The sequence below is a fragment of the Anabrus simplex genome, chromosome 1 (assembly GCF_040414725.1).
Source record: "Anabrus simplex isolate iqAnaSimp1 chromosome 1, ASM4041472v1, whole genome shotgun sequence".
NCBI classification, from domain to species: Eukaryota; Metazoa; Arthropoda; class Insecta; order Orthoptera; family Tettigoniidae; genus Anabrus; species Anabrus simplex.
In genome coordinates this window covers 15,108,257-15,128,427 of record NC_090265.1, presented here as the reverse complement: position 1 = coordinate 15,128,427, position 20,171 = coordinate 15,108,257, and the positions used below count along the sequence as shown (strand labels likewise).

General features: G+C 47.5%; 2 non-coding genes across 2 annotated transcripts; one reads left to right on the top strand and one right to left on the bottom strand.

Annotated features, from left to right (window-relative positions):
* The first annotated feature begins 16,039 nt into the window (after nt 1-16,039).
* LOC137497150 (U1 spliceosomal RNA) lies at nt 16,040-16,201 on the top strand. Its single transcript, XR_011017686.1, has one exon. It is a non-coding gene; the product is annotated as a U1 spliceosomal RNA (small nuclear RNA).
* Nucleotides 16,202-17,072: 871 nt separating this feature from the next.
* On the bottom strand, nt 17,073-17,271 carry LOC137497170 (U2 spliceosomal RNA). The gene has a single exon (XR_011017709.1). It is a non-coding gene; the product is annotated as a U2 spliceosomal RNA (small nuclear RNA).
* Nucleotides 17,272-20,171: the final 2,900 nt, after the last annotated feature.

Below are 20,171 nucleotides of genomic sequence, written 5' to 3'. Positions count from 1 at the left end.
TGATAAGCGCAGTGTTCAATCGTCACTGAACCTGCAGTGGCCGGATCACTGACTCGCTCCTGGTGGCAGGCGAACCACACTTATGATCACTAGTCGTTCCTAGCGACCCAAGCGAGCGCTGCCCTTACCAGCCCAATATTCAGCTTAAAAAGCGAAAGCCCTGCTTTTCCTGCTTTTTCAGGGACACAAAATTAAGCTGATAAGAACAGAGTTAACGTGTTTCATCAAAAATATTTGCTCGGTCTGTTCAACCAAGAGCGAAGATGTCATCCACTATGCCGATTGGTCACCCCAGTCAAAAATAAGTTCTGGCCTGGGGTATCAGCGACATAGGCGTCATCGGGGCTGGTATATGGCCCTGGGGTGGCCATGCCCCCTTGGTTTGTCAAATCCGGTAACACGCAATGGATACCGAACCGATGACAAACTTCGCCCATGGCTTGTACCCGCTCTAGGCCAAGTCAAAGCATAGTTCCGTTCGACAACACCGGCACGAAGCCCCCATTAAGGTGCCTATAACAGCATTAAGCTGATAAGAACAGAATATTAGAGTTGGCTGGTATTTCAAACAGGAGTCCTACTATATACAATTAGTAAATTAAGGCTGGCGTTTGCAAGTAATAGTCCTTCGATATATAGTCCCTTGCTGGCATTTGTATAGAATAAATATTGTAACTAGTATATACATATGTGGTTCCATCAGACGTCAGGACGCTGCTTATGTTGTCCTCATATAGGTCCCGGACTATCTCCAGTGCGCGGATGATTGCGCTGTGCGGTACGGAGCCGAACGCGTTGGCGAAATCTAGCCAAGCGACACAGAGGTCGTCGTTGCTCTTCCGGGTCTGGCACATGAGGGTTTCCAAGATGTAGTTATGTTCGAAAACACCATCATGTGGCAGAAATCCCTTCTGCATTGGGGAGAGCACTTCTTCCTTGGATAACCAAGTCGTTAGGCGCTTTGTCAGACACCCTGTATAGAGCTTGTACAGAGTGTCCGACAAGGTGATGGGGCGCCAGTTCCGGATGTCGTCCTTATCTCCCTTCTTGTGGATAAGGACGGTCTTGGTTTCCTTCCAGGCAGAAGGGATTCTTCTGTGTCGCTGGCAGATGTTGAGGATGGGCGTGATGATTTTTGCCTCGGGATCCATCTTCCTCCAGTGGGCGTACGTGATTCTGTCACGCCCTGGGGCCGTACTTTCAGCTTTTTGTAGCTTCGTGGTCACCTCCAGGTGTGTGAAGGCATCCATTGGGACTGGTGGTCTGTCCTCGACCACGTATATTGAGCTGTCACAGGGTGTGGCAGCCCACGTGGCCTTAAAGTGGTCCTCTACGGCTTGGGGAGAGATTGGGCATCTCTCAGCCGGGCCGTCCATGATGAGACGGACGGCCGCTCTTCTGTTTCGCCTGTAGAGGAGCTGGATGTCCTTCGCGTCGTCAATATCGATGTTTCTGTTGGGTGGATTGGGGTGACCACTTTCGTCGCTGTTGGTCCCCGGAGCTGGAGCGTCACGAGTTTTGAGCCCGATTATCCTTCTGCCGTCGTCACAGATGGTGGCTAGTAGTTCTTCAAACCGGGCCCAGGACTCGTCATTGACTTCCCCTTCTAGGAGGGTGTGGAGAGCTGGCAGGTGTTTATGTAGCTCTCCTTCTCCATTTGGCTGCAGGTACTCCCGCTGGTCCTCTTGTAGCACATCCTCGGTGGCTCCCGGCGTGGCGTCCCCGACCGCAGGCTCTTCCGGTGTTGGTGGGAGGGAAGAGTCAGTGAAGGAGACGTCGAGGTCATGGTGCCAGGAGGGAGTGCTTTGGTCCTCTGTGGTGATAGAGGGACCGGGTGAGGACTGGGGAGTGGTTGGTGATGGAGGGGGGGTAGAGAGAGAGACGACTATAGGCATTACTGTATTGGAGGCGGGAGGTGGGGATGGCTGGGGGGAGGCTACCGTGATGAGGGTATCAGTGCTACTGCTGGAGAAGGAGTTACTGGGTAGGGAGGAGGTTGTGGGGATGGAAGGGTGAGGGGAGGGGCGAGGGGAGGGGGATGGTGTGCGTAGTGGCTGGGGGGAGGGGGTGCCTGCTGCTTGCCTAGGTGGTCTGGTAGCGGGTCGTCGTGGTGGCGGCGGAAGTGGAGCTCTCTGCCCCTCCTGTTCGGCGCGGCGTTGTCTTAGTCGATGGGCCTTAGTGTGATTGATAAGGCCCCTCTTTGTGGGGAAGTCAATTCGACATTCGGGACACTTGTTTCTGAAGCGTTCCTCCGGGGACGATTCTGGGTCCCGAGGCAAGTCACATCTATGAGCTGACGGACGTTGGCCTATCTCCTCTTCGCACTTGGTGCAGAAGTTCTGGGTGTACCGGATTCTGACCGAGTGCTGCTGCTCGAGGTGCCGCTCGAGGGATCGTCGGGCGCTGGTCCACTCCAGGGCCTTGTAAACCGCCGAACATCCATCTTCTGGGCATCTCAATGCAGCCGGGATGGGGAAATAGACCATCAGCGTGTCACCGTCACGAGTGGGCTGTTGCCGCATTTTTCTTTTTGGGTCGTGTGAGGGGTTGGCCAAATGAATTTATGGTTTTTAAATACAACAATTAGTTATTATTTTAATTCGTGAAGTACGTTTGACTCCATTCAGGGCTGTCCCACCCGCATATTTTTGGTCCCCTTACAGGTCTATTGACAGGGAACAGGATTGGTTAACGGGTGGTGATGGTGTTTATTGACTCTACCCACCCACTTATTATGTCCCACTTACAGGCCTAAGATATTGGGAGGAGTAAGGAGCGGAGGAGGTAGGTTGGTATCGTCCCCCCCTGTTTTCTTTTGGTCCCCTTACTGGCCTATAGATGGAATAGAAGGACTGGTGGTGGTAGGTTTAGGTAACCCTGACTGGAGCCGAACGCTCCTCGTATGACCGTAATTACGGTTTAAAATAAAGGAAAAATGGAATTTTGGGCCCTCACACAAATACAATAACATACATGGGGGGCGGCTTTGGCTCATGAATTTTGGGGACTTACATAAATTTTTTTACAATATACAATGAATATACAATATACAATGAATGTACAATGGATATGGACAGCGAGTATGCAACTGATACAAAAAACAAAAACAAAAAACAAAAAGTATGTACAGGACAGCTGTGTGGCCCTTCACACATTAATTAATTGCACACTATGGGGACCACTGGTAGTTGTATAAGTAATAGTAATAATAATAATAATAATAATAATAGTAAAATACGGATATTACAGATGTAGTGTTTGCAGTGATAGTGATAGAGCAATAAAATTAATAGGTCATATAAACAGGGTGATATGTCATGAGTTACAGTCCTTCAATAACTAGGGATATTAATAACAATAGTCATAGAGATACGGTAATAGTGGTAGGGATAGTACCAGTGGTCACTTATCGGCTACGGGCATGGACTAGACTAGATAATAGTAATAGAAATATGTTAATATCACCAGCTGCGATTGTGAAAATGGGGGGAGAGTGAACACCTGGTTTGCAAGGGACTGATAGAACAGAATGTATGCGTTAATAGTAATAATAATAGTAATATTAATAGCAATATTAATAATAATAATAATAATAATAATAGTTATAGCACTAAAAATATGTTGCTTTAATAATCACTGTACAAACAAAGTCACTCCGGTGATTCGGATCTGGCGATTCAACACACTTTTTTGCTTTTAGCACTTGACACTTCACTGATTCCACTTTTTACACTTGTCTAATTTCACTTGTTTTGCTTATTCCACTTATGAGGGCCAGATCCTAGTGTCACTCTCACTTTACCGGAGTGATCTTTCTAGCCCTATATTTACTAGTTGACTAGGTAATAATAATAATGATAGTAATAATAATAATAATATTTACAAGTTGACTAGATAATAATAATAATAATAATAATAGTAGAACTGACAATTGCAATAGTAATAAAATGAATAGTATTAATATAGATAATGATGGTTATATAATTAATAGTATTTATATGTATATATATATGAATATAATCTGGACAGAGCGATATAATCTACTAGAATATGATATAATATGATAAATAAATAACTATAATATAATAAATAATTTACAATAAATAGCCTACTTTATACACTATATACAGATCGCAGCCGGTCTTTAGCCATGTGCGGACCACCTTGGCAGGCAGGGGGTAAGCGCACACACACACACACACACACACACACACACACACACACTCTCTAGTCACAAACAACCGTTAGCCCCTGCTCGCACCAGCCACGCAACCCGCCTGGTCAGAGCAGAAAATCAATACTTTCGCTCCGGCAGGGCAAGTCACGTGATCCGCCGAGCCTCGCACACACACATACACAAGGGCCAAGCGCTCTCACTCACACAGCTGATCTCCCCCCGACTCAGCGAAGCCAAGTCGTGGTTCGAAACGGGGACACACACGTACCGACACTAGATTCACACACACGTACCGACACCAGATTTACACAGATACACACACACGCACCGGGGTCACAGCCCACTCACACTGCCCGCGCCGACAACTCAGCTAAGCCGAGTCGCGGTTCGAGCCTCACGCACGCCGCTTTCGCCGACCACTCAGCTACGCCGAGCAGCGGTTTCAGCCCCGCTCACACTGCCTTCGCCGACCACTCGGCTATGCCGAGCAGCGGTTCGAGCCCGCACACACACTACCCACCAGTCCGGCTAGTCCGGGCGGGCGAGCCACTCACACTGCTTTCGCCGACCACTCAGCTACGCCGAGCAGCGGTTTCAGCCCGCTCACACTGCCTTCACCTACCACTCAGCTACGCCGAGCAGCGGTTCCAGCCACACTCACACTGCCTTCGCCGACCACTCAGCTACGCCGAGCAGCGGTTCGAGCCCCGCTCACACTGCCTTCACCGACCACTCAGCTACGCCGAGCAGCGGTTCGAGCCCCGCTCACACTGCCTTCGCCGACCACTCGGCTATGCCGAGCAGCGGTTCGAGCCCGCACACACACACTACCCACCAGTCCGGCTAGTCCGGGCCGGTGAGCCTACACTCACACTTGCTGGCCTCGCGTGGCTGCCGTTAAAGCGCTGTAGGGGAGCCGTCAGGGGTCGAACCCCAGGGTGAAACCCGTTCGCGGCTCCACTCAGTCCAGCTAGGCAGACCGTAGGTGCAAGGCCAGCACCTAACTAACTTACAAACTAACACTTACCCCTGCCTGCTGCCGGCTGGTCCTCGGCGCCGGGAGTCGGAGTCGGCCCCTCCGAAGTCGTGGGCTGCTCCAGCAGCCTCCGCCTCGCCTTGGCTGCTCCAGCAGCCGCCGCCTCGCCTTGGCTGCCTGTGCAGCCGCCGCTCCGCCTTGGCTGCCTCTGCAGCCGCCGCTCCGCCTTGGCTGCCCTGCAGCCGCTGCCCCTCCTGGGGATCGATGTGGACCCCGCTGCTGGGTCCCTCGCTGGCTGCTCCTGCTGCCACTGCCGACTTGGAGCGCTCCTCGCTGCTCACACCGGGACTCGAACTTGGTGTCTCCGGACTCGAGATCCGTTCTTCAGCTTCAGCTCCTGTAAAAGAAACAAACCATTAAGCTGATAAGAACAGAAATTTTTTTATTAAACAATGTTTTAAGAAAATTTACAAAGAAAATAACAAACTACACAACAATTCCATAATATAAAAACTGGCATAAAAATGTCCAGGACTGTTCTTTTATATTATGATCACTACACTATACTGCACTTCACTACACACACTACAAACTCACTACATCGCTGTAGTCCGTCATAATCGGTAAAGCAGTCTCTTTCTGCCTCACTGTCACAACCACGGCCTCATGTGACCTTACTACCCCGGTATTCACCTTGAGAGGCTGAGGGAAACCGTGGGAAAACCCCAGTCAGGGTACTTGGTCATCTCTGTCGGACACCGGTGATGTGCTCCACATAGATGTCGCGAGTGAAGCTAATTGTGTCCGACACACATAGTTTCTTGAAGAGATTCAGATATCTTTTGCTGCAGATGGAACGCAGCACTTTGTCATTAGCTGGGTCCCAAGATCCCAAAGACCCAACTAAGATGGCATCAATCTCCACCGATTCGAAACGAGCACGAAGAGCCGTCGCCAAGGTAGCGTATTTCTCTCTTTTGGCCTGTCTGGCATCTTCAAAAGCAGATCTTCTATTATCAAATGGGATTGATATATCCAAAATGAGAGCTTTTCCGTTTTTGACAATAACCAGGTCTGGTCGCAAGTTGTCGTGTACCACCTGGTTCTCACTGAAGATATTGAACCTTGTAGCGGCTGCCCTTTTAACCCTGTTGACTACAGCATTGTGTCTCTGCTGATAGAGTGCAGAGTATCTCATGCAATGATTGGCTACATGAGGCAGGGTTTCATTTTCGTAACCGCATCTCCTACACTTCTTGTTGCCATCAGATGTAGATCGGCGACTCCCATTGAGCGGTAGAAGGTTTAGCCTAGCTCGGTGGATAAATCTCCAGTCTGCAAATCTGGTGTACAGACCGGTCCTCAAGAAGTGGGAGCTGGATGAGTCAGCGGCTACGCAATCCATAACTTTTCCTTGATTGGGCAAATTGACCAGTCTATTAAGGTGCTTCGACTGAAGGTTTGTTCTGAGGGTCTTCAGCACCTTATGACGGTCATTACCGTACAAGGTCTTATCATTGATTTTAATGCTTGGAACGAAGTCCTCCATTTTCCATGTGACTTGGTTTCTCGCCGATGCCTTTCTAGCTTGAGTCCAGACGGATTGAAGAGGATTAGAGTTCCGTCTGAACTCACCTTCATTGTTGCCATTCAAGTACGCAGAAAGATCATCATCTCTAGTTGGTCTTCCAATCCTCTTCTGGACCAAGATCTTGAGGTCCTCTAGTGCAAGCTCAGCAGTGCACCGATCAGTAGAGGTTAACAGCTTAAAAGCATTGTCGATGAGATGGAAGTCGGAATCATTTTCTGCTACAGGCAACCCAATGCATCCTGACTTAGTAGGGCCATAGAGGTAGTCGTTAGAGGCCTCTTGAGATAAGTATAAGGTCTTCTTTACTTCGGCCTTAATAAAACTGTCAAGTTTCGACCACTCACCCTTATTGTGTTGTGCATTTCTCATTATAAATTGTAATGAAGGATAGAAAAAGGCCTTCAAGGCATCAATTCGTTGCCAAGGAGCTAGCTTAGATTGTAGTAACTTCTGTGCAATTAAGATGACATCAGCAAGCTCCTTGGTGTTGGATGAGATGTGGAATCCAACCGGTTTCCCCAGGAACTTTTCAAACTCACCATCTTGAAGTGCTCTAATTTCTTCATCTCCTATTTTAAACACAGAATTTCTCGTTCCAACTGGGGTCTCTCCAGACAGATGTAAACTGAAGGACTTCGATGCTTTTAGTTTGATGTTAATTTTCTTGGATAAAGTATCGAAGACAATAATATTATCTTGCAGTTTCGTCGGATCGTCTGACAAAAGGACAATGTCATCAGCATAAGCGAGAATCTGGTGTTCTGAGTTCTCGCTCTGAATACTTCTTATAATGGGGTCAATCACAAGGTTGAAGAGAAGACCGCTCATTGGGCAACCTTGTCTTACACCACACTCGATGGAAATATTTTCTGTGACCCCATTGCAAGTCTGTACACGGGTGGAAGAGCCCGTATACATATCCTTAATTATCTTCTTCAATTTAGCGCCAGCACCACTTCTGTCAAGCGCCGCAAAGATAGCGTCGTGCGGCACGGAGCCAAATGCATTTGAGAAGTCCAGCCAAGCTGCCAAGAACTGTCCTTTCTCACATCTTGCTTTATCAAATTTTGTTTTGAGCGTGAAGTTATGCTCAAAAACTCCGTCATGTGGCAGAAAACCCTTCTGCGCTGGCGCTAGAATTTTATTATCCATCATCCAGGTGGTAATCCTCTTAGCTAAAACACCTGAATATAGTTTATAAATAGTCCGCATGATGGCAATAGGACGCCAGTTGGTAATGTCCTGCGGATCGCCTTTCTTATAAATTAAGATTGTGACTGATTTCTTCCAGTCGCTGGGGATCTTTTCATATTTCATGCAGATGTTAAAAATTCGAGCCAGCAGTGTACAGGCTGGATCAACCATCTTCCAGTGTTTATAAGTTAGACGGTCGTCCCCTGGAGCTGTGTTTTCACATTTTTGGAGACGACTTTGAACTTCTATAGGCGTGATCCTAGAGGTGTTCACGCAAGGAGTATTCTCTGGTGGCCGAGAATTAAAGTCTGATAAGTCGCTCCTTTTACTTTCAGCAGTTTTCTTGAAGTGGGCAGTCACAATCTCGTTATCGATGTTACACCTCCGCCCGTCCTCTCCGAGGATAAGCCGCACGGCTTTCCTTCTATTGTTCCTGTATAAAGATTGAATATACTTCGGGTCGTCGGGGTCCTTTTTCTTCTGAGATGAGTCGCCTTGGTGAACAGGGATGTTAACAATATTTTGAGCATCCGCGGTGACTTTACATAGAATCCCTTCGAATCTCTGCCAGTTGGTATGGGAGATTCCTTCCCGAAGTATAGCATCTAACGCCGGAACATGGATATGGAGAGGTGACTTATCATCCACATCAATAATAGCAATATCTTCCTGGCCTGGCTGATCGTCACCGATGGGATCTTGAACAATCTCAATATCAACCAAAGGGTCTAAACCCTCTCGAGGCAAGGCGTTCTCCTCGGTGACACAGGAAGATTGGAGAGTCAGGGACTCGGGAGGTGTACCACGCAACTCCCTCATCATTAAATCAGTCCCAGAGGAGATGGAATTATCTGAGTTACTGATCATAAAGTCAATATCAGGAGTGGTATTCAAAATAAGATCATCATCATGGCCAATAATGGAGTCAACTGAGGGAGCCGTGGCCGGCCCAGACATTGTCGGCACCGGGTGGCTGTCTCCAACACAGCCCTTCTGTGGAGGCAGAGCCACAGGAACGTCGCCCGACCCGATGTCCACAAGATTGGATGGGCTCGGGATTGGTGCGGGCACAGCTCGAACTACAGCCCGTTCCGTAGCAGGCACAGCAGGGACCACAGCCTGTTCCGGTGCGGGCACAGCTGGATCGTCTACCCGTTCCTCTGTCCTCGGTGCGGGCTCAGCTGGATCATCAACCCGATCAGGAGTCACCGGTGCGGGCACAGCAGGATCATCAACCCGTACTGCAACCACCGGTGCGGGCACAGCTGGATCGTCAACCCGTACAGCAACCACCGGTGCGGGCACAGCAGGATCATCAACCCGATCTGCCATCACCGGTGCGGGCACAGCTGGATCATCAACCCGATCTGGAGCTTGGCCACCACCACCTCTCGTTCTCCTTGTTTTCCTCGTTGCCGGCTTCGGGAGGGCCACCTCATTCTGACTGCGTAACTGCTGGTCCCGGTGCCACTGCAGATGGTTCCGAAGTCCCCCGGTGGTCGGGAACGTCTTCTCACACTCCTTACAGGCATAGGCGAAGATGGTAACACTTTCACGTGCACGCCGTAATGCCTGTGGAGTAGAAGATCTACACGAGTGACTTGTAGGACGAAGGCCTAACTCACTACTACATTTACAACAAATATTAATTGTAGAAGTGATACGGATGCCGTGGTTCCGCTCCAAATGCCTCTCCAGGGACCTCCGTGTGGCCGTCCAGTCCTTGGCTTTGAACGTGGACCTGCAATTAAATTCAGTACAGTCAAAAAAGTCCGCAGGTGGATGGCGGACAATCAGGGTAGCTTCCCGGCGCCGCACAGGAAGAAGAATGTCATCATCTGGGTCATCATCAATAGCACGATCCTGGAAATCACTCATAAAGTAAAAGAAATTAAAATTATATTGAAAAAGAACGATACATTACAGACCACAGCATCATGTAGTTAAAAATTCAAAGCCGAAGGCCGTTACCAAGCAACCTCGTGCAGGTGGGCAGCACGCACTAGTCAAGGCAATGGCTGCCTTGAAAGGCCGGCTGCTAGGTAACTAAAGCAACTCCTTTAGTGCACCATCTACTTCATAGTTTCCATGGTATCTGAAAGTAAAACAAAATGAGGGGTACTTAGGGCAAGCGAGTTCCCAAGCAACGCAAGTAATCTATGGAATATAATGTAAACAAACAATATGGCGGACTTAGGGCAAGAAAATTAACCAATTTAAACCCTTAAAAATTAAATAAAACCACCACGCACACACAAGATAACACTAAACGCAATAAAGGACACTTAAATCTACACAAATACTCCCTGGAAACTATGAAATAAAAACAAGATCACGTAGAAAGCACACTAAGATCACTGCACAAAACTACACAAGATCTTCACGGCCTCCTACACTTTGATCTTAGCCAAGAGGCCGAGAAGCGATAGCGTCGCGACGCAAAAAGCGTTTGATAGTAGTCCAAAGGGGTGCCTAGGCGAGGTACACACGCCATCATACCCCGGAAGGACGTTGCGAAAGTAGAAATTGGCGGGAAACTTGTAGTACTCTTTGTATCGTCTTGGGCTTGTGGAGGCGCTAGTGGTGGTAGTTGAGCAATAGTCCCAAGGTCACACGGCATCGCATAGTGCGGAGTAGTAGTACAGGTAAGGGTAGAATGGCGTCCGAGAGTTGCGTGAGGAGCCATCTGCTGAGGAGAAGAAGAAAGGAGCCTGTCCCATTTGACTGTGACACACGCGCGCTCTGTTGGCGGTTTGAGGAAGCAGAGGTGCGGACGGCGTGGTCCGTTGCCTAGGCCCATTTGACGCCATACTCAGGGGTAGCAGTGAACCGAGTGTCGAGATGGAGAGGGCTGCGAGTAGTTTGAACCGAAAGTGCAGGGTAGTGGTGTTCGTCCGAGGGAAGTCGCCGCTTTTGACCGTTGGTAAAATGGGGCATAGAGGAGAGGCTGTAGGCTCCCCCTGTCGATATGCGGCCCCTTATTGGTTTGGCAAGTCGTATAACCGGGGCTCGTCCTCCTATATATTGTCGGCTCGTGGATGTTTCTATGTAACGTATTTGGTATTTCTAGAAGTTTCGAGCAGTTTCGAGTGGTTTCTCAATTCTTGCTTCAAGAAGGTTCGAGTTCTTTCTCCACTGTTGTGATTGATCTCCGTTCTCGTCGCGACGCTTCGATGGCCTCTGCTATCCCTCCGCCGGGCTCGCCCAATATGGACGCTGAGAACATCAAAGTGGGTCGTCCCCTCTCTCCGGAATCTGAGGAAGATCGTAAGAAATTGTGCGGTCAACTGGCTGGCTCCGGTTCGTCTGGATCCACACTTACATCCCCCAGCCCTACTCGCACTCAGGTTTCCGGAATTAGCCGCTTAAACCTACAGGACGCCGCTAATGGACAACAGTCTCTACCAGCACCACTTCCGTCAACCCCTGCGCACTATTCGCCGGCCACGTCTCGTAGTTATGCTCAAGCTGCGAAAAATCCGGCACTGGCTCCCACCATCCGCCAGCGCAGTGTGGTTACTTCACCTCAGCCACCGCCTGCTTTCTATCTCACCAAGCTTACGAGTAAGGAACCCGCTAAATTAACTCCACGGAACGTTCATCATATGCTCAGTGTGTACATGCCAAACTTGTCTTACTATAACCTGGAACTACAACCGACCAGAGATGGCTCTATCAATATCAAGACAACTCATGCCTTCATCACTGATTTTAAAAACAAAGTTGGATTGACTTACTTTGGCGAAGGTGCAACTGTCACGGACATTACTCTTCGACCTCCTGTACGTACTCCTGCATCATCATCCCGCTCGCCACCCTTCCATTCTGTGGTGGCTTATCGGGTATCGAGAGACTGGTCGGATGCAGAAATTACTGACCAACTACTTTCGGCCAACCACCAGATTTATCGGGTGGTTCGTATCAAGAATGCTCAAGGACCGACCACTCTCATCAGGATTGTCTCCCAGGATGTCACCACCTTGGACGCCTTCCTGCGTGATGGTGTTATTATCTACGGCATCCGTCACCGTGTGGAACCGTCTCGCCTGGCACCCCCGCAGAAGATCCGTTGTGGACGCTGTCAGCGCTACGACCACGCTGGAACATCATGTCCGTCAGCACAGGTATGCGCCATCTGTAGTAGCCAGGAGCACTTGACTAATAACTGCCCTAATAAGTCTCATCCTAAGTGTGTCAATTGTTCCCAATCGCACCCTTCCTTTTCCTATAAATGTAAATCCCGTCCAGCTCCCGACCCCGCCCATCCCGAAACTGTCACTCCAGTGATTTCCCAGGATCTTCCCACCCACGCCTCCTTTCCATCTCCTACCTTCCACCTGGAAAATCTCATCCGGTTCATTACTATGTTACTTCAAAATGTCCTTCCTTTCCACCGTCCTTTTATCCTCCAACAGGTTCAATTGGCCTCCCGGCTGGTGTTTAATACTCATGTTGACGTAGCATATTCGGGGACGAAGATGCATTTTGCATTTTTTCCCCTTGCTGCTTCCCCCTTTATGAGTTAAACGTTACGTCTATACTATGCTAATATCTGTTCACTACCAGCCCATGGAGACCTCTTGAACCTTTCCTTGTCTTTGTATGACCCGGATGTCTTTGTTCTTAATGAAACTTTTCTCACACCCCATCACCATCCCCGTTTTCCGAAATACCGTTTCTACCGCGCCGACCGTATCGGCGAGGCCCGTGGCGGTGTAGCTATCGGTCTTAAACGCCATGTCACCAGCCGTTTGCACTCTTATACTTTTACTACTATTCCTTTCGAATATCTTATTCTTGAAACTTTTCTTGCTAATGGATCCTCTCTTGCTATTGCTACCCTCTATTTACCGCCTCGCACCCCTCCTCCAGTCGACTTTATTACGTATCTTGATTCTAAATTTTCCACCTATATTCTGATTGCCGATATTAATATCTCTTCGTATAATGTCACCCAAAATCAAACTTTCACTCGCTTAGTTAACGACATCCGGGCTATACAAGTTCCTTTTCCTTTTCCCACTCGTCCTATTTCCAATTCCACCCCTGATGCCTTACTCCTTTCCCCCTCCCTCTCCCCCTATTTGACCATCGATAAACTTCTTCTGATTGATTCAGATCATCTCCCCGCTTTACTTACTATTCCTTCTGTCTCCTATTTGACTCCTACTTCCCCTCCTCGTCCCCCTCCCACCCGCCGTTATTCTCAAACAAACTGGGCTAATTACCGCACCACTATTACGAACCTCCTTCCTGCTTCATCCTCTCCCACTACTCTCGCATCTCTTAATGCTCTCATTACTCAGGTCGAACACGCCCTACAAACTGCTGACCATCTCCATATCCCTCGTCATTCCTATCATCCCACCAAACCTCCTATCCCTCCTAAAGCTCTCTCCCTCCTTCGACTGGCTCATGATTATTACCATTCTTATATTCGTACTCGTGATCCGACCACCCTCCTTGCTCACAGACGCACCCTTCGTCATGCCCGTTCCTATATCAAAGCCATCAAGAAGAAACATTGGACTGACGCTTGTAACAACTTAACTGCCACACATGACTCACATAAATTCTGGACGACTTTCCGTAGACTTACTAAAACTGGCACTCCCTCCCCAACCTATCCCATACTTACTGCTTCTACTCCTCCTTCTACACCCAAAGAAAAGGCAGATGCTTTCGCGGACTATTTTTCTACTGTTTTTTCCCCCTCTCACCCCCCACACTATCAACATCCTGATGAACCTACTATTCTTCACCATAACGATCCTTCCCATCCTCATCTTCAACCGTCATTCTCTCATTATTGTACCGTTGATTATTCCCACCCTTTAAATAAGCCTATCTCCCCCCATGAAATCCTCACTTACGTCCGCCATAAACGTAATACTGCTCCTGGTTCCGATCGCATTACTTATCGTCACATTCGTGAAGCTCCTTTACTTCTTATTTATCATCTTTGTACCATCTATAATACTTTGCTCTATACTGGCTTCTTTCCTGCCCACTGGGGCCAAGCCATCATCCTTCTTTTTCCTAAACCTCATAAACCCCTCTCCGACCCTCGTTCCTACCGTCCTATTTCTCTCCTCTCAGTTCTCTCCAAGATTTTTGAAGGTATCCTTAGTCAGCGCATCTCCCGCTACCTCCACTCACTCCATCTCATTCCTACTTCTCAAGCTGGCTTCCGATCCCACTTTTCTACTCATGATCATCTCTTTCATATCACTGCCTCTCTGGACACTTATCTCCGTACTCATCGCCCGGCTGCCTTCATTTGCTTAGATGTTGATAAAGCCTTTGATTCTGTTTGGCATGCTGGCCTTTACTATAAATTATCTCATCTTCCTCTCCCAATTACTATTCTTCGCCTACTTTATAACTATCTTCAATGCCGCACTGCCATGATTTCTATTCAGGGTTCTTACTCCTATGTCTTCCCTATCCTGTCTGGTGTAGCTCAGGGTTCCCCTCTCTCCCCTCTCCTCTATATTCTTTATACTTATGATATACCCCATCCTGATCCCCCTCTACGGCTGTATCAGTACGCTGACGACCTTGCAATCCTTGCTTTTGCACCAACTTTTCGGTCCCTTTCCCGTAAGATACAAACTTATTTCACCGCCCTTGAAGCCTGGCTTAACTCCTGGCACCTCACCGTTAATACCACTAAAACCCAATTCCTCACTTTCCGCTCTAAAGCCCGTCTCCGTCCTGTTAGTCATCGCCTTCATATTACCCTCTATAATGCTCTTGTAGAGACTAAACTCCTTACCTATCTCGGCATCCAATTTCAAAATAATTTTAAATGGTCCTATCATTTAGCTTCGATCCACCGTAAAGCCTTATATCGTTTTCGCGCCCTTCGTACCTTAACTGGCTCCACATGGGGCCTGAAACCTCATCATATTCTAACCCTCTATAAAACCTTCATCCGCCCCTTATTAACATATGCCTCCTTAACCTGGATTACAGCCCATCCTACCGATTATGCTCGCCTCTCTCGCCTTGATAGACATGCCATTCGTATTGCGTATCGTCTTCCTTACGACACCCCTTCCGCTCACTTTTTACCGTACTATGACTTTCCTCATATTCTCACTCATCTTCATTTTCTCCGCCTTAAATATCTTCAAACTGGTCATCTTTTCCGTCACCCTATTATTACTGAAGCACTTTCCCTCTCTCCTCTCGCTACCTCTATTCTGAATAATACTCGAACCCCGCACACTGCTCACCTTTTTCCACCTGCTCCTCTTTAATATCCACTCCCTTCGAACCTCGCGACCTACTTTCGACTAAGCTATCTCCTTTAAGTTTAGGAAGAGTTCATTGCTCCTGGCTCAGGTCGCGCATACTTTTGCCACACTTCGACAATAGCGCCATATGCGCTCGACAAAGTTTGTGTTGTGCAATATAGTGTTTGTGTTCCTTTTCTCGAATTTCTCTCTTCACTAGTGCTTTTCGTTTTTCGTTATTCTCGTAACTAATTTGTGTTGTTCGTCGTATCTCATGTATTTCCTTGTTTGTGTTCTCTTTTCTTGTTCATCGGCACAGACTTTATAATGACTCCTCACACTTGTGCAGATATCTTCTTGATATACTGTACCCTCTTGTATTTTCTCTTTTCATGTTACTGATCATATTAATTTATTTTGCTGTGTTTGGTGTACCAATGTTTTCTTTATCCAGCAAGATGGACACTCTTACTCTTTGCAAATAGTACTCTACGGACACTTTCTCTGCATTCTTTCATTGCCCATTCTTGGATACTGTTCGCCTTATGTATATTGTATGTATTGTATTTTCTGATATTTTCAATAAACGGGGTCTAGTGGGGGTTTTGCCCTCTCGGGGTGGGATGCGGGTCTCTCCCTGGGGTGCCTCTTGTGGTCGCGTTTTTCCCCTGCGCCAACCATTCTCATTATGTACCTTCCTCTTCCTGGCGTGTACGAAACATGCCTTCCCATGTTGCTCTTTCGCGTGTATTCTTTTTATTCTCCGGCTGAAGAGCTCCTTTGTTGAGCTGGTGGCCCGCTTTCCCCCTTCTGGGGAAAGAGTGAACATAACTGATATACGATACGATACGGGGCTCGTCATACTTACCTGGCGTAGGGGTTACCGTGATCAACAAGGCGGTTCCCCCAGGGTGAGGCCCTTGCATTGCACTTCGCTTGGGTTGACCCCTGCGAATACCCCAAATGTGGGTATCTCGGGCGCGTAATTTTTGGTAGTCGGGACTGCGTTCGCGCTGTCCCGGACTTTTTAGTAAAAAAACAAAAATTTGTGACGAAGGGGTTCGTTTTGGTAATTGTTTAGTGAAGAGAAATAAAGCTTGTGATTTTTACACTTTCCTTTGTTTTGCTGAAACTTCCGAACAATGTCCTTGAGCTGTACGGTGCATGAGGGTATACTCCTGTTGCTAAGTTACGGAAAGGTCCTTTCTCATAACGTAGCAGAGCGGGGGTTACCCTTAAAAAAAAAAAAAAAAAAAGAAAGAAAGAAATACATCCTCCCTCCCACTTTACTGACTATTCCGATAGGGACGAGTGTTTTGACTATTTTGTCTTCCCCTGCAAGGTAAACGTTTCTCTCTCTCTCTCTCTCTCACACACACACACACACACACAGAGAGAGAGAGACGGAGAGACAGACATACATGCATAAATAAGTATGAACCTATGTCCGCGACCATTACAAGAGCTTCTTCTTATTATTATAATAATTATTATTATTATTATTATTATTATTATTATTATTATTTGGTGACTTACCCACAAGAGCTTGAGGGCAGGAGTGGTGACAATGAAAAACAACCACAAACATACATATTTTATTATTACATACATACATACATATATACATAACATAATAATTAGGGTACACAGAATACGTGTTTAACATTACAGTAGTGAGAAAAAAGTCAGACCAACAAACATACAAGGAAATAAACAAAGACATAGGCCACAGTACATATCTTACATCGATACATAATAATATTATTATTATTATTATTATTATTATTATTATTATTATTATTATTATTATTATTATTATAATACAACATTTTAATAAACAAGTAATAAAATGAACAAGTACCAGAATATTGAACTTATTTTTGCTTTTTTCTTTTAGGGTGGGCCGATCCCGACTGTACTGCAATGCCGGGCCAACCCGTGACAGAGGTGGAGCAAGCCCCTAGCAATCCGTCGATTTCCAAAAATAAGTTTAATATTCTGGTCGTGCGATGCACGACGTATCAGATATTAAGCTGATAAGAACAGATTAATTTTTTCTTTATTGAATATTTCAATAGTGTACAATAGATGTAGTTATTTACAATATCAGAGTGTTACAATATCAAAATTAGCTGGCATTACAAACAGAAGTCCTACTATATACAATTACTAAATTAGGGCTGGCGTATGCAAGTAGTTGTCTTTTGATATAAAGTCTCTTGCTGGCATTTGTGTATAGTAAATATAGCAACTAGTATATACATACATGTGGTTCGTATTTCAAGATAGTAATATTTACAGTTAATAGTGATAGCTGGGGAGACCCCGAACTAGGCGCTCACCACATTTACACTCTCACTCACCAGTACGCATGCTAACATTTATTCGGAGTGGAGCCAGAGTCGCTACTGTCTGTCAGGTGAGCTGACTGTGAGGAGTTGAAGGCGTCTGGAAGTGGTCCAACGTTCTCCCTCCCGCTTCCCTGTGATCCCCTTAAAGGCCTAATTAGGATTGAGGTTAGGAGGAGGGCCCGCCCACTGATACCTAGACAGGGTTGGTTGGACACTTCCAGCGCACTAGGCTGTTGGCCTGCATTAATGTTCGGATCAGCGACCTTGGCGTCACTCGCCAGTCATAAGCCCATTCACCCGTATAAACCACAATAATATATAATAGGTTAACACTAGATAATTAATACTATCACTCAATTACACTCAATTACAATCCAATTCTTATGATGCACTTTCATTCTCCGATTCTGCACCCACTCACGCACTCATTCACACGTCCATTCACCCGCATGTACCCCCTATAATATCACAATAATACACAGCTACACTGAATAAGAATAGGGTGCACTGCATACAACACAATCAACAGTTGCGCATTGCACTCACACAGGCACACGGTATTGAGCTTGACACTATCACTGACACTCACTATCACTCCGGTCATGGTCACTCTGTCACTAACACTCGGTGCATTGCACTGCAGCCGCCTTAGATGTACTGGCGATGCCCAGTTAGGTGCTCGACGTAGATGTCTCTAGACCATTTTATGGCGTCGGACACACACAAGTTGGCCATAACCTTTGAGTACCTCCTGGAGATACCCAGGTACTGCAGAGTTCTCGAGTTTGCTCCATCCCACGTACCGAGCGAGCCCACCACGAAAGCTTCCAGTTTGACAGCGTAGCCTGCATCTCGTAAGATCTTGGCAACTGGCTCGTACTTGATCAACTTGAGGTTGCAAGCTTACTGCAGGGACTCATACCCGTCCTCAAATGGTATGGTCACATCCACGATTGTGATGGATTTGCTGTCATTGTGGCCGACGACGACTAGATCAGGCCTCAGCGTGACGATGTCTTGAGGGATGTCGCCTGGGCTTGATCCGACCAGTTCTTGGAGAGGGACTTGCTGGTTCTTCCTACACACACCCATCCTTCCTGGGACAGCCTTCACAAGCCTCTCCAAGATTGCGGCATGCCTCCTCTGGATCGCCGCAAGGTGTGGGCGGCAGTGGTTGATTACATGTGCCGTGGTCTCATTGGGATCTCCACACTTGCGGCACCGTCGATCATTTCTGCCGTCGTCGAAGCGTCTGCATCCGTTAAGGGGGAGCACTCCGAGCCGGGCACGATGGACGAATTTCCAATCGGCGAACCTCGTGTATCGTCCAGCCTGAAGAAAATGGTTCGATGCGACGTTCTGAAACGAGGTTCGCCATATTTTGCCCTGGTCGGGTTTCCGGCAGAGTTTCGCTCGGTAGTGCTCTGTCAGACAACTACGGAGTAATGCAGACATATTACGGCGCGATTCTTGATCAGCGACGCTGGCGTTCTTTTCTGGATGGGGAAGATGGAGCTCCCATCTCTTCAGGGTTTCTGCCCAACCCCACTGGAGTCCCGGGATGCGTGCCTGGAGTCGTCGAGTGGCGGATCTGGCTTATGACCACAGGGTTCCTACGTCCCCAGAGTCCCTGTTGAATGGCTCCTCCATGGACCCAGAGAGGTAGGTGGCCATCTCCCTCTGAGTAGGATCTGTTTCAATCCTCTTCTTTACCGCCAGTCTCAAACCCTCTTGCGCAAGCTCGGCAATGCGTACATCAGCGGAACTTAACAGCCTAAATACGTGATTAATTGCTGATAAGTCCGCGAGCGGAGGAAGACCTGCACCTCCTTGGCACGTCGGGAGGTATACCACCTCCGGGCTGGCACGCTGGGGAAGATTCAGTGTGGCTTTGGCCCCATTCCTGATCTTGCGGTCGAGTTCGAAGAACAAGGTCTTCTTCACTCTTGACGTCCGCAGCGTGAACTCGAGTTGCGGATGGATGAATGTCCGCAGAGCGTCGAGCTTTTGCCACGGCGCCAAGAGGCTCTCCAGGATGGCGTCCACTTCCTTTTCAAGCCGCAGGATGGTGTCGTTTGGCGTCTGGTCCACATGCAGGCCGGTGGGTACCCCAAGATGTGTAACTACCGCAAGCTATTGAAATACTGAACAGATAAACGTTGACTCAACTAAGTGTAAATAACAAGGATAATGGGCGCCACCTGCAAAACAATTGCAGGAATATTTAATTATGTAGGGCAACGAGCCACTCCCTCTCCCAAGGCGACGGTCATCAGGCTGACGAGGCTCCAGACTTGCTTTGTAACCTTACCTGTTGCTATATAACCCCTGAAATTAAATTTGGGTAACATGCCAGGTTCACCCTCACTCCACTGACAAAAGACTAACTTAGTTTGATTCTATGACTTTACTCCCAGAATAAGAACTAATATGTGACAAACACCAACAAAAATAAACACTTATGCAACCCACTTAGTGCTTGCTGTTTACATAGAGCTAATATACACAATACTACCCAACAAAATCATCTCTTCACGAGATTTATTCGTTTGCCGTCTACAAAGGCAAATTACACATCATTAAAGTCACCAATAAAAATAGAACATCGAATAAGAACTAATATGTGACAAACACCAACAAA